The sequence below is a fragment of the Chrysemys picta genome, chromosome 1, assembly GCF_011386835.1.
Source record: "Chrysemys picta bellii isolate R12L10 chromosome 1, ASM1138683v2, whole genome shotgun sequence".
Lineage (NCBI taxonomy): Eukaryota > Metazoa > Chordata > Testudines > Emydidae > Chrysemys > Chrysemys picta.
The window spans coordinates 141,233,193-141,248,894 of NC_088791.1; positions in this window are offsets into that span (position 1 = coordinate 141,233,193).

Here is a 15,702-nt window from a genome sequence, read left to right on the forward strand (position 1 = left end):
TCTGGGGTCTGCCCCGACTCTGCTGTTGACTGGATGGATGGCCTTGGGCAAAGCACTTCCCCTCTCTGGCCTTGGGCTTCCACAACTGTGCAAGGGGAGACTATTGCATGGAGGCATCGAGAGCCCCAAGTAGTAATGCACTTGCCCAGCACCCTGGGATTAATTCAGGACCCATGTAAAGTGCTTTGAGATCTTTGCATGGAGGACATCGGCACAGGGCAAAGCCTCAGTAAAGGTTTTTTAATAAGAATAATAATAACAACATTATGTTGACTGGGACTGAATAATTTGCCTGCTCTGTGGGGTTTCTGAGAATAAGAAATATTCCGACAATAAATGCAGTGCCTAAGTCACCGTGGGTGTACATTGGCAGAGAGCCATTCCAGTCAATGGGGGAGGACATCTCTGCAAGGTGCGTCTTTTGGAAAGGGACATTGCTTCCTGTGATGGGGTGGACTGGGTCCAGAAGCCCTGTGCTGGAGCCTTGCAGCCCTGCCTCACTCCACCCCACAAAAGGGCAGTAGAAAGATCCTCCAAGCTTCCTAGCTTGGCTGTGTGAGAAGCAGCCAATCGGGGCCAAGCAGGCTAGTATAAGAAGAGCTGCAGGGACAGAGTGAGTGCAGTTCCTTGCTAGAGCTGGAGGAGAATGGATAGTGCTCCTGGTTGGCTGCTGGGACTCCATCAGGACAAGGCTTGAGGTAAGTGTGAAGAATGAACAGAGGATGTGGGGAAGTGGTTCAGGGAATTGTAGCAGTGATAAAGTTTTTTTATAGGGATGTGGTGAATGGCTGCTCCCTAAAGGGTCCCTGGGCTGGGACCTGGAGTAGAGGGTGGGCCTGGGTCCTCCCCACCATCCATTGGGAAACTGGGCTGGACTTTGATACATTCCTGAAGGGGAAACTGAATTCTTTTAGTGGCCCAGGTGAAGAGCTGGAGCTGGAAAGGTCCAGAGAGATGAAGAGCCTCCAGTGAGGGAGACCTGGGGGATGTGGTCTTGCATGAGGGTCAGGACTGCTTGAAGAGCAGGGACCATTTGAGAGAGCCCAGAAGTGGGTGAGACAGTTCAAACCAGGGTACTGTGATAAGCCCTGCTGAACTAATTAAGGAGTGAGCTCAGGAATAGGGCTGCAGATAAAGAGACATTACTGAGGGCTTTGGGATAGGCCTGGTTGGACTTGTGTCCTGGAAGTGTTTTTTTATCTCACGGACTTACTGTGTGTGACTCAGCTGGAGGGCTGAGTCACTGAAAACCCACCACAAACTAAGAGAGCAGGCATGTGCACTATGAGATGGGGGTACTTGTGAGAGTGAGTGCACCCATTACACTTCCCCTCCCACATTGCCCTGAGGTATCAGCAGGCAGCCAGGGCCTTCCGTTTTAGTGCTCTAACTGTCCATCACTGCTCTGGATTCCTGGAGCTGCTCTTTGGCCTCACCATTCCAATGGAGCCCCCTGGTGGTGGCTGCCCTTAAAGGGCAATCCTGACTGTAGAAGAAATATTGCATTTCTGCAGCCTAGCCTCTGGCTGGGAATCTCTAAAATGTATGTCCCCTGAGCCTTGATCCTGACCCACTCACTCACAGGCGCTGACTTTTGTTTTTTGCTGGTGAATGCTCATCTCTGTCCACTCCCTGCTGTGTGACTGGTGGGCTGGGCCTCGGGGGGGAACAGGCTAGGCAGGGCCTATGGACAGCCCTCTGCAGAATCTGAGGAAAGGGAAAACTGTAACTGTGAAGACCATTTTCTACCTAGGAAGAAGAGATGCAAGTACAGATCTCAGGGGCATGATTGAGCTCCAAAATATTAGGACTGGATCATCCTTTTTGCATCTGCAAGCAGAGGGAACCAAAATTCTCCCTCAGGAGGGCATGGAACTGGGTAGCTGCAGCTGTGTAGTAACATCCCCCATTCCTCACAGCTTGCAGATGCTCCTTCACAGGGGCTCTGTAAAGATCAGGCTCCACATGTGTGGAAGATCCAAGGTCACTCTCCATCGCTTTGCCTCCTTCCAATGCAGCCAGACGTCCCAGTGCATATTAATGCAGATCCAAACAAGTATTACTGTTTGCCCCATGGATTTGGGGAGTGAGGAGAATCTGTAATAGTTTGGCAGGTCCTTTCTCCCCAAATCCACATGCACTGCCTATCCCCTGCTCACCTGTGTTATCTGGCTCCTCCTGCCCAGGGACTTCTATGTGGGGAGAGGTGCACATGCTGTGAAGGCAGCTTTCCCAAACTACTGGGAAAGGGGTCTGGAGATGATATCCCTATTTTATGGGTTTAGACCAGTGGCCCTCAATCTTTCCAGACTACTGCAGCCCTTTCAAGAGTCTGATTTGTCTTGTGTATCGCCAAGTTACATCTCGCTTAAACTACTTGCTTACACAATCAGACATAAAAATACAGATGTCACAGCACACTATCACTGAAAAATTGCTTCCTTTCTCATTTTTACCATATAATCATAAAATAAATGGATTGGAATATAAATATTGTACTTGCATTTCAGTGTACAGTATATAGAGCTGTAAAAACAAGTCGTATGAAATTTTAGTTTGTGCTGACTTCACTAGTGCTTTTTATGTAGCCTGTTTTAAAACTAGGCAAATATCTAGAAGAGTTGATGTGCCCCCTGGAAGACCTCTGTGTACATGTACCCGTGGTTGAGAACCACTGGTTTAGACTGTGGCACCTCACCATAGTATCTGAACACCTTCCATTTATAATCAATAGAGCAGTGCCTAGAGGACTTTATGGAGTCTCTGTCACTTCTCCCTTCTTGGGACCAAAACTCTGCTTGGGTTTTTTATTTGGAATTAGTAGATGTTAGTTTAGTTCTTGCTGTTTAGGTTGATTTTCTGTGTCTGTCTCTCTTGACATTTAAACACCTCCTTCCTGACTCTTTGATCCAATCAGGAAAGAGAAATTTCTGTTCCATGGAAACTTTCAAGGTTTTGAATTATCATCCAGTCAGCTCTAGAAGTGACTAAGCCAAGTGCACTCCATGGATGATAATCGGACATCCCACTCCCAAGAGTTCGAATCTAGGCACTGCTAGCCAGTAAGCCACTTGATCTCAAGTGCTTGCGTGGTCCATAATGAAGAGTTGACATCTAAGGCAGACAAGAGCCAAAGCATATACAGTGGTATAGATCAGAATGAACATTATGAATTGTACCCAGAAATAAACTGACAGTGTAATCTACAGAGCAGTTATTCTATGCTCCATTAAGCGAGCAGACTGCCATATTCTGCACTAGCAGAGGGTTCCAAATTGCCTTTAAGGGTAGCCAAATCAACCCACAAGACCTCCAAGGCCACCCACAACAATTAAATGGGAAAGTGCAATACATGTGCAGTGGGGATTCATAATCCCGAGCGCTGTGGGAACACGTTTTGGCAAGAAAAGAAAATTCATTAAACAGAATGTTCTGCAGCACTCAGTGAGAACAGGTGAGAGACAAAGGTGTCATCTGTGAAGTTGTTTTTGTGATGTGGACATCTGTCACACTGGGAACTGGATCCAGACTCAAGCTCATTTCACACAGGTCACCTGCAATCTTTTTCAGTATTACTACCTGAGTTACCTTTGAACTGGCAAAGGTTTGTGAGGGTGCAGGGTATAACTGAGGACAGAAATTTGCCTGTGGAAACTTCCTTATGGATGATGAGGCAAAAGGATGAAAGAACCCAGCTTGACTCTCAGGTTCCAGGTCAGCCATTATGGGGGGGAAAAAGCCCATCAATTTTCACTTGCACCATGAGCAAAACTGATCTGGAGTCATGGAGAGACTGAACATGGAAACCTACAGTGCCACTTCTATAGCATCACTTTTCAGAACAGAGCCACATTTTAAGGCTTTCCTCACCGACACATTCTCTATGTTAAAGGGGCCGCTTAGAATGTCTTGGAACATTCACTCTTTTATAGCATATGCCATTCAAGTTGCTGGCGTATGCTGCCCATGGAAATATATGGAGTTTGTCTCTCTTGGATGTGTTCCTTGGCAAATAAATGGTCAAGCAAATTAAAACACTGAGCCATGAAAATCAGAGTTGTTTGAAAAATATCTGCAGTGGACATATTCCAGTGGTGGTGGTTATTGAAGTTGGGGTGACTTTTTTTTTTTTCTTTCTACTAGTCACAGGTCTCTGGTCATAGGGAACAAGGCTATGTTTATAATTACCCATGTGTATTTGGGCTGCTTACAGGAGAATCCTGAAATAGTGGAAAGCTAAATAAATCTTTTCTCTAGGTCAAAAGAGTAGGGCCAGCAGTCAGACACACCCCCTAGCAGCCACTGCAAAGTGCCAGGGCAGTGCAGTGATAACCATTAATATTAATTCTTATATTGCACTCTATCCTCAAAGTCCCCTACAAACAAGAATTCACTAAGCCTCACAACAGTCCTGTAGGTAAAGAATCCTGTGAGGTGGATGACTGTTGCAGATTCATACATCTTGGTAGGATAGATTAACTAGCTCCTCTGCCCCAAAAGGATCAAAGCTAAGCCTTGGCTTCAAGCTGATTCTGGTCTGACTGGGACAAAGGTATAATTGTCATCCTTCCACTCCACAATCCTAGTCCAAAAATGCGATTTGGAGTATGCCCACCTACATGTGTGGCACCTTTAAATGAGTTTGATTGTCATGGTGGCCATGAGGTCCTAATGCAGCCTGCCTACTATTGTGATACGCACATTAAGAATCTAGAGTGGATCTAGAGCTATTTCAGTGGGGCAAACTCATAAAAGACTACTTGTAAATATGTTTGCAGATAAAACTGGCAAGATCACTGGGCTGTTCTTTGTGGGGTCTGTAGTTCATCGGCATTTGGTTGGGTGATGTTTGTGATGGGTTGCCCCCCTTACAGGGTGCCACCTGATGTACAGGGGTACCACTGAGCCCACCTGTTCCACCAGCCTGGGCTCCCTCACCCTGTCCTGCTAAGCCAGGCCCTGAAGCCTCCTCTAGCACACACATAGGTAAGGCCACACCCAGTTGCAGAAAGACAGACACTGAGATCAGCTCTGCATGGGAAGATTCAGCTTGGGGATTGGCCAGCACTCAAGTGCACACCCCCTCTGGAGTGTAAACCCAAAACTATATTGTCTTGCACTGCACAGAAATCTGTACAGCATAAGCTCATGAAAATCACCCCCTTCCTCAATGTGGAGGAAGATATGCACAGCTTTTTGCCCCCCAGTTATGAATTTCACAAACTGGTTTATAGAAAACAAAAACAAGTTTTAAGTGATTAGAAGAGATAGCAAGCAGATTACTGAGCAAATAAAGCAAACATGCAAATTAAACTTAATACACTAAAGAAACTGGCTACAGGTAGCAATTTATCACCCTAAATGTTGTTTAAAGTGTGTTGCAGAGTTTCTTGAAGACAAACTGCTCTTGCTTGCAGCTTAGAACTCCAGATATTCTTTTCACAGGCCAGACACTTCTAGCCAGGGTCCAGTCCTTTCTTCCCCAGATCAGTCTTAGGTGTTTTCAGCAGTCATCTTGGGCGCTGATTCAGTGAAGAACTGACCTAGATTAACTGACTTTCCTGCCTTAAATAGGATTTACATATGGCGGGAATCCTTTGTTTCCCAATTTGGTCCCTCACTCCCTATTAGTGGAAAAATACTAGTAGGCCAAGATGGGGTCCAGTGTCAGGTGACATGATCACATGACCCTGAAGTGTTAAAGCAGCACCCCAGGAAGCTTCTCAGGAAGGTGGGAGATTAGCCTCTTCAGAGTCCTTGTTCTCCCTAATGGCCCATCCAGGATGATTGCCTACTGTCTGGTGGGCATTCCCCAGGTGCAAACCCACTTGTAATTGTTAAATAGTCAATATTCCTAACTTCAGATCCATAAATGATACATGCATACAAATAGGATAATCATAGTCAGTACATCATAACTTTTACAATGATACCTCACGAGATCCATCTTGCATAAAACATATTTTTGATATGCCATATTCATATCATAACAATATCTCTATGAAGAATACGGGGCATAGTCTCAATGTTTTAATCTGCAAAAATATTAATGAACAATTAGTGTTGTCACCATCAATGAGTGCAGTTGGTAGAAAGCAAAGATAACTTCTAAAATATTTCTGTATTTAGAGAAAGATAAGGTCACAATTAAGCCATGCTAAGGCAGCCTTCAGAACCCAAAGCCAGAGGTCTGATCCACTAAGTCCAGCTAATAAATTAGACTGATAGGACCCTTGGACTGCTCCCTCTGCAGATAGTCCTTACATTGTACACACATTTACTAAGCAGTTTGGGTGACTGACAGTGGCAGTGAAGGAAGTTGTTTAGAACTGGCACTGACGGGGTTAATGCAATGAGATAGAAAAGGGTAAGTGAATGTAACCTTTGCAAAGAGCATTAGCTTATAGCAAATAGTTCATATAAACACTGTGAATAACTAGTGAATGGTTGGTATATGGAGCATGGTATATGGGGGGAAGGATAGCTCAGTGGTTTGAGCATTGGCCTGCTAAACCCAGGGTTGTGAGCTCAATCCTTGAGGGGGCCATTTAGGGATCTGGGGCAAAAAAAAAAATAGTTGGGGATTGGTCCTGCTTTGAGCAGGGGGTTGGACTAGATGACCTTCTGAAGTCCCTTCCAACCCTGATATTCTATGGCAAACACATATATCCCCCTCATTCACAATCAGCGCAATACCTACCCTCATTCATAGGTGTTGTCTCTGTGGATGCTTTGGGGCTCAAGCACCCACAGGGGGAAAAAATAGTGGGTGCTCAGCACCTATGAGCCACAGCTGTTGAGTGCTGCCCCCAATGAGCTGATGAGGGAGGTGCTGCTGATTGGCTGTTTGGCAACTGCAGAAGATGCATGGAGAAGCGTGGTAGACAGGGTTAGAGTGGGGGCAGGAAGAGCCGGGGAGGGGGCAGAGAAGGGGCAGGGCCTCAGAGCAGAGCCCACAGGGGTGCAGTACCCCTCAGAGACAAATAAAAGTTGGCATCTATGCTCATACTTCTCATAAAACCACAAACTTGAGCCACAAGGTTGCAGGTCATCACAAGTAGTGAATAACCATATAAGACAAAGAAATCCTAGATAATATGTTTGCATAAAGGAGTCAGTGATCACCTAGCAATAGATACATTCATAAACATCCTGGCCGTGGATATGTCACAGAAAAAATGGCCTAAGTAATTGCATAAATTAGTAGTTATGAATATTTTAACCAGCTGGGACGGACAGAGAGATGGCTAGTTAGTAGATATAGGCAGTAGAGTGAAAATGCTACCACATTTGGAGCAGAATGTGGCAAGCAGGTCTTCTATCTGTAGGGCACTCTTGGTGAAAGTGTGGTTCAGTGGCTAGAATGGAGCGGGGAGACAGTGAATCAAGAACATGTGTGTTCTAAACCTGGCTGTAATACAGACTCAGAGTTTGGCCTTGGGCAATTTATTTCACCTGTCTCAATCTCAGCTGTGTCCTCTGTAAAATGGTGATAATGCCCACCTACCTCACAGGAGGTAATGTGAGGCTAATGTCCCTAAAGCTTTTTGAGATCCATAGATGTAAGCTGCTCTAGAAGCGCAACTGATGATTTATTAGTATTGTTCCTAATTAACTGACTATAAAGGAAGTTCTAATTCTCCTCCCCTTGGTGCTCCCTCGCAGTACTTCTATCCTTGCTCCCTGTGATTCACTTGCAAATAGGAGACAAACTTATTGCTTGATTAATAATTAAAAAGCCTATAAAATTCATACCATTTTAATACATCCCGAGAGCAGACTGAGTTTTGCTGCAGCACAGAGCATAAGCAGCCCGGACTGACCAATTTATTTCCACTTGTTTAGGTCTGACCAGATGTAATTCGCTTTGTTCTGCCTCTTGTGGGTTCTCTGGTCACTCTTGATAGATGCAGATAAATTGTTTCACACCCGCTTCCCTACTCACGATTGCCTTTATTGTAATGCAAAGATGTCTCAAGCATAATGAGGACATGCATGTTTCTTCGCCCTCCCTGGAGCACGCAAGGGAAGAACAAAGGACAGTCCAGTCCATTCCTCCATCCAGGAACATTGCCCACCAGTTAGTGTGTTAGGGGGCTGCTGGCAGCAGCTAGTCTGTTCTTGCCTGTGCAGAAAGTTGTTTATTCCTCTTGTATCACTTTCTTCACCCTATCCTCCAAGAAACTCTTCCAGTTCTCTGAAAAGCCACTCCCTTCGGATATGGCTTCCCAACATTGCCTTGACTCCATCTCTGGTAAAATCTTTGTCCAGGCCTTAATTGCCTCAGCTACTGCAAATCTCTCTCTTCCTTGGCTTCTCCAATCTCCAACTCTCCAGATTCCAGCATGTGCAGAAGGCAGCTGTCCACATCTCCTACCTCCTCTGGGATCTCCACAGGCTGTCCATCCATGTTGTGGTCTAAGTCAAAGGACTCCCAAGCCAAAGCTCCTCAGGCTGATGTGGTTAAGATACGTTAGTTTCATAGCCAATGGTACCCAAGGGAATGATGTGGCCTGCATTATGTCTGCTCGCCTTTGGCTGCCCTAACCCGATAGCTCATGTATCCATTTTTGCAGGTAAGTGAACTAAAGTCAGCTGTTCAGTGTGAGATTGAGCATGACTCAGGAGTGTCATCAAGTACTTTCACCACTCAGACACTGCACCTGTGTGTCATAGGCTAATGCAAAATTGCCGTCCTGGTTTTTAAGAGTCTCCTTGGACTTAATCCAGTCAGTCTCATGGATCTTTTTCCCTTTGCACTCCCTCTGCTTGCAAGTGTTAGGCAAGAAGATTCTTTTCCCAAAGAATCAGGCAAGCACAGACAATACTGAAGGGGGTTTATTTATGGTACCAAGAAGACTGACAAGCAGCCTCAAAGATTTGGTGCTATAGTGGTCAGTTATATACATTCTCTTATCAATTCATTTGCATTTATCTGTACATACAGAGACAGACATTGTTACAAGTCAAGAGAGAACCCTGAACAAAGATTAAAAATAAGAACAGTACTTACATATAGAGGTCATCCTAATTGCATCAAACATCTATGACTGAGGCTTGGTCTACACTACCCCCCTAATTCGAATTAAGGTACGCAACTTCAGCTACGTGAATAACGTAGCTGAAGTTCGAAGTACCTTAGTTCGAATTAGTTCGAACTTACCTTGGTCCACACTCGGCAGGCAGGCTCCCCCGTCGACTCCGCGGTACTCCTCTCGGCGAGCTGGAGTACCGCAGTCGACGGCGAGCACTTCCGGGTTCGACTTATCACGTCCAGACTAGACGCAATAAGTCGAACCCAGAAGTTCGATTTCCAGCCGTCGAACTACCGGGTAAGTGTAGCCAAGGCCTAAGTTGCAGGGAAAGGAGGCTGGGGGCAGGGGTAGGGATGAATGCTTACAGATATCTAGTGGGCTGTGAAGGGAGGGTTTATTCTGTTCTAAGAACTAAATTACTGGGTGGCATAGCTTATCAATTGTTTACAATTGTCAGTGCCTTTTGAGCTACTGAAATATTCCTGCTTGCTTGTCTGGGCCCGATCCTGTTTTCCTCACTGAACTGTCTCTTTCCATGAGCACAAGCTTTGTTCCATCTTACCGATAAGCTGAACTAAGTTATGTATTGACAGAAACTATGTCCTTGCTTCTCAGCAGTTTCTGTCTTTTTCTGCTGGCTGAATTTTAACTCCTTCCTGACACAAGCAACGGCTTCTTCTCCACCTCTTCACATCATTTCTTTGCTACAGGCTCCAGAGCTGCTGCCTCCTTCCCACAGATTTGTCCATCTGGAACCATCTCCTCACGTCGCTAGCTCATCAACTTTCCATCGTGTTTGAAACCTCAGCTCTAAATACCCATCTTTCTTCTTGCTTGTACCTCTTAAATAAGAGTGTCTGGATGGGGAGAGAGAGTGCTACTGATAATTGAGAAACATTCCATTAGTTCCTTAACTTTTTCAGGTAGGCCTTCCTTTATTTGCAGCCAAAACTTTTCACAACCCCCTTCTTACATCAACTACAAATGTAGAAGCAAACCTATGAATGATCACAATGGTAAGCCTATATAATTTAGTTGTCTTTTTTTTCTAGAGGTTGATAAAGAATACTTCTCCTTGAAGGATGAGGAGATAGGAGGATTGAGGAAATGAGATTTTGATTTGCTTTAGATTGTAATAACATTTACAATTCCCCATAGCCCCACTGATTGCCTTTTGTGACCCCCACCGTGGGTCATGACACACCAGTTGAGCAACACTGAACTAATGAATTCAGTTTAATATGCTTACATGGGTGCTTTTCATTCATAGATCTCAAAGCTTTTTTCAAAAGGTGAATATGTCGCATTAGTTTCACTTGACAGATTGGGGGGGGGGGGGGGGGGGAATTGGGTATGGATGAGTTACTCTGTGCCCTCGGACAAGCCAGTTAAGTCTGGAGGAGTAGGGATGGGAATATGACTTCCTTTTAGCCCCAGCACTTGGATAACAGGAGTCACTGATATGCTATGGTGGGAGACTCCCCTCTCCCTGCTCCCCTCAGCAGGCAGGGTGGGATAGAGTTGTTAGGAATGGATGCTGTACAAAATACAGTTGTTAGATTACTGGGCCCCTTGGTGCAGCCACTGATTGGCCCCTGTGGTAGGGAATGTTCTCATGGGATTTCAGGCCCAATCATGTGCAGTGCTGGTGGTATTCTTCACAGGATGGACACCTGTCCCACTGAGCCTGCAGCCACAACTCAGCAAAAATCAGACCCCTCCCCAAGAAACCTGCTGAGCAGTCTCTAGATAAACAACCTTGATTTAATTGCTGGCCAGGGCTGGATTTGAATTGGTGCTCTAGTAACAAAAGGCAGGGCTAGTTGAAGTTGCTGCATCCACTCTGCTTCCTTTTTTAGATGTGTTTTCCATCCCCATGTTTCTTCTCCCTGTCATTCATTTACCTCTGCGCTGCAGTGCTCTGGGCACTGGCTGCCAGCTCCCTGACAACCACCCCTCCACAGTATCCCAGGGAATATACTGAGGCCCAATTCTCTGCTCACTTAAACCCAGAGAAGTCAGGTGTACGTCTGTGGGATTGTGCAGATGGAAAATCCATGTGCCTGAGAAGGAATTCAGCTCGCAGAGTATAGATGTGGCCACACAATACAAGGATCTTTAAGATCTAATGTGAACTCCCTGATTTCTTGACAGATTTAGCTTTTCATGCCCATCTCCATACTCTATACATTGTAAGTGAAACACGCATCTGTTTTTCATTTGTAGCTTTTCATCTCAAGGAAAATTGCAGGATGGGTTACAGCAGCAGAGAGAGTGTGCACTGCAGTTAATAAATGGCCATGTGTTAGTGTTGTATAGACTTGAGGGGATAGAGGGATGTATTCCCAGGCTGTAATTTTACTGCAGGATTAACATCACATAACATTTTACAAGTTTTCTACTTCTTTTCTCCACACAAGCCCTTTGAGATACAAGCAATATCCTCCTTTGTCTGGGGGACTGAGTATGGGCTAGTGAGAGATGGAAAGGGGAGGATGAGAGGAGAGGCAAGGTGACAAGAGAAGATAGAATGGCCGGGGAGAGTGAGAGGAGAAAGGTCGGAAGGCAGAAGGGAGGTGATGGGACTGAAAAGGCAAGAGATGCGGAGACCAGAGAGAGAAGGGGGCAGGGAGAGAGAGGAGTCCTTGAATCACAGAATGATGGAAGGACTCTGGGGTACCCCTCTCTCCTCATTGTTAATGTTCATGGAATGCTTTTGGAATTTAAATATTAAAATGAACTTCCATTTATACAGCAATTTTTATCTTGGAGGCAGCCACCTTTTGACCAACTGATTCTACAAGCTTCCTGGTAGGAATAAGTTTGTCCACTCCTGAAATACAGCTACCTCTGGGGTGGAGGGCAGCAGCTGTTTAACAGCACACAGCAACATTACACGCCAGCTTAGGACAGGGAGTGAAGTAAAAAACTATATCCAGCTGAAAGTGAAATTTATGGAAGCAGAATGTAATTACCCAAAAGAAATTTGGCCAGGACATTGGATGAGCTGGTACCGGCAGGATGCCCAAGGCTATCTGCACTTCCTGGTGCAATCAGGAACCAAGGGTGACCAGGAGAAAATAATCCAGAAGGGAACATCCTATTGGTCTGAGCGGGTCAGTAGCACAGAGCTCAGGTTGGAGATGCAGAATGTGATTCAGTCTCAGACCATCTACTGCACCTGCAGTAAGGGCACAGTGAGAGATTAGAGTGGAGATGGTGACAAAAACCTCCCCTAATTCTGAGATGGGGGAATCACAGCCCAGCACCCAAAGTCTGAAACAAAGAGGCTGCAGGGAAACTGATGAGTTATCCAGCAGGAAGGAGATGGAAAAACACCAATTGTGCAGAGACTCTTCAAGGGAGACCCCTTCTCAATGTCAGGGGCACAGTTATCCTTTACATCAACAGCAGCCTGCTTTGAACATGCTGCTAAGTCTCTCCTTTAGGTCCTCTCAGGGGTGTTGGAACAATTTGTAGAGTGGGAGTGCTGAGAGCCGCTGAACCAAACTTTAAACCCTGTATATGATGGAAACCACTTCAATCCAGGAGGTGCAGCAACATCCCCAGTTCCAGCACCTATGGTTCCACACACACAGGACACACCTGCACTCTGGTTATGTGTGCTCTCTTCTGTTTCCCACACACTTTCATGCACAAACTGCTGTGTTACACTGTTTGCTCAGTGTTCTCCGCACATGAGGGGTAACATGCTCAGAGCTGTAACTTTACACCAGCTACAGTTTTAATTTAGAAACTGTTTTTTTTTTTTTTTCTGGTTTCTTTTCTTTCTCAGGAAAGAGCCAGACATACACCTGCACTCTCTCAGATACATACAGAGAAAGAGATAACACAACAATGAACTGCAATAGGGAAATGTAGTTTAAATAACAGATATAGTATCCATCCTGTTCATACCTCAGATCTGCGGCGTGCTATGTAACCACAAGCGTCCTCTCCTCTGCTGCGGTCTTCCCCATCATCACTCCTCAGGAGGAATTCTCATTCTTGTGTTAATGTCAGGAAGGTGCCATTCAGGAGAAGGGGGCACAGACACCAGTGTCAAGGACATTCATGAAACTGGCCAGTAAGAAAGTACAGTGAGGGTTGATGTGGGAATCTGGTAAATCTCTCCTGTACAATGACACAATAGAGTTTCCCCTCCCGCTGAGTAGTGTATTTGCTCTTCCCTCTCACTCTCCTTGAGGCAGAGAGAGGAGAAAACACAGAGCATAGAGGAGCCAGAGCAGGGGAAAGCTGCCACCATGTGGAGAATCTCCTGCAAGATGTCCTGGATGTCTAACCTCATCACTGCTACTATGGGTCCCAGGTACTGTCTGAGTGACCATGGGGATGGAGTGGGGCAGGGAGGTCCAAAATCCCAAGCTGAGAAAGCACACTCTCATCACCAAGACTGAGGTGTGAGGGGATCTCTGGAGACCACGTCTCATCAGACCTGCAGCCCTGGCTATCCCAGCCCTGAGGTTCCCCTCAACAGGTCGACCGTGGCCCTCACTCCTGACCCACAGCTCCCTGCTCTCCCAGCTGGTCCTTCTTCCATTTTTAACATCCCTGTCACTCTTTTCAGGCTGAGCTCTTATGTAGGGAGCTTTTCCCAGCCAAGTCACACCTAACTGAGGTTGCCACTGGAGGGACTGGGGGGCACATTGTGGGGCAGAGCAGTTACCTGCTGTATGATTATGGGCGTGGACAAAGCCCTGGCAGGGATGATTTAGTTGGTTTTGGTCCTGCTTTGAGCAGGGGGTTGGACTAGATGACCTCCTGAGGTCCCTTCCAACCCTGATATTCCTTGATTCTATCAGCTTTGCGTCTCTGGGATGGACCGAGAACCAGTGAGGAGCAAGGACTTGTGAGTAAAAATGCCTCCACCTGAGATTGTTGGATCTTGAGTAATTCCCAGATGTAAGACCTTCAGTGCATGTCGTGTCAGTTCAGTTAATAAGGAAGCGAGATCTCAGGCTAGAATATCATACAATGACTGCAGTGTTTTGCAGAGGGAAGGTGACTGTCCTGTTTTATTTTTTCTCTTTATCTCCACTCTTCAATTTTTCATTCTCGCTTTCTCTCCTTTACCTTTTCCTTCATTTTTCTTCCTTCCTTTCTGTTGCGCTCTCTCTCTCATCTCAATTTGTGCCCTGAGTTGACACCACTTGGTTCTTTCCTGGGGTATGTCTACACTGCATAAAAACCCAAACAAAACCTTATGGCAGCGAGTCTCAAAGCCAGGGGCAACTGACTTGGGCTCAGGAGGCTTGTGCTACAGGGCTAAAAATAGCATGTAGATGTTCAGGAGTCCAGGTTCCAGCCTGAGCAGGAACATCTACACTGAAGTTTTTAGCCCTATAGCACTAGCCCCACAAGCCTGAGTCAGTTGAACCAGGCTCTGAGACTCACTGCCAAGGTTATTTATTTATTTATTTTATTTATTTGCTGTGTTGATTTACCCATGCTATTTCTTGTTTCCTTCCAGGTGTGGGTTCCACCTACACAGAGCAGCCACCCTTCTTCACAGGGTTTCCAGGAGACTCACTCATTTAAAAAGTCTGAATATTACCATATGTATTGGTACTGGCAGCAGGGAGGCAGGGAGCTGGAGGGGCTCTTCTACACTGGAGTGAAGGGACATGGGAACAACCTCATGCTGAAGAGGAACAACAATTGGCAGCAAACATGGAAAAGCCTTTCACGATCAGACTCAGCTGTGTATTACTGCAGCTGCAGTACTGCACAGTGACACAGAGCCCTGAGACAGCCAGCCGAAACCCAGGGACAAAGACTGGGAGGAGATGGAGGGAGCTGTGTGTACTTAGGAGTCAGAAGGACACTTAGGGAGTGACTCTGGCTCTATTAATAACAATGGGAGTTAAGACATTGATTCCAGTGGTCTCTCAAAATTAGACACATATTTCTACTACTTGTACTTTTCTTCCTTGCTTCCCCACTTCCTTCTATTCCTTTCCTATTCTCTCTCATTCTATTTCCTTTTCTCCATCTCCCTCACTTTCCCTTTTTTTTCCTCTTCATTTTTTCTATTTGTTTAGATTAAACACACAAATCCAATCAGTGACCCAGCCCTTGCTCCTCTGTAGTTTGGTCTGACTGTGTTTTTGGGACTGTCCTTATCTGACTCTAATGGCCTTATTCACATGATTGCTGATCCCTGGATGTCTAAGCAGAGGAATATTGGGTAGGAGCAGGGAGATAGTATTACCTCTGTATACGGCATTGGATAAACCATTACTGGAATATTGAGTCTGGTTCTGGTGTCAACATTTCAAAAAAAGTGTTGGAATATAACAAAAGATCCAGAAAATAGCTTCAAAAATAATTCAGGGTCTGGAAAACCTGCCTTAAAAGAGAGACTAAGACTACGTCTACACTATGAGCTAGTGGTGTGATTCTCCTGCTTAGCTACTCATACTTGCACTCATTCCCATTGTCCTACAGTGAGTATAAATAGCCATGTAGCTGCAGTAGCAAGGGTAGCGGGAGTGGAGGCATAGCTTAGCTGTGCCGAGTATGTACTCATGAGGTTCAGGTGGGTTTGTACTGCCAGAACCCTGACTACCACATCTACCCTGCTATTTACATCCATGCTAGCTTGAGGAAAGCTAGCGTAAGTATGTGTATGTGAGTGGGGGATTCA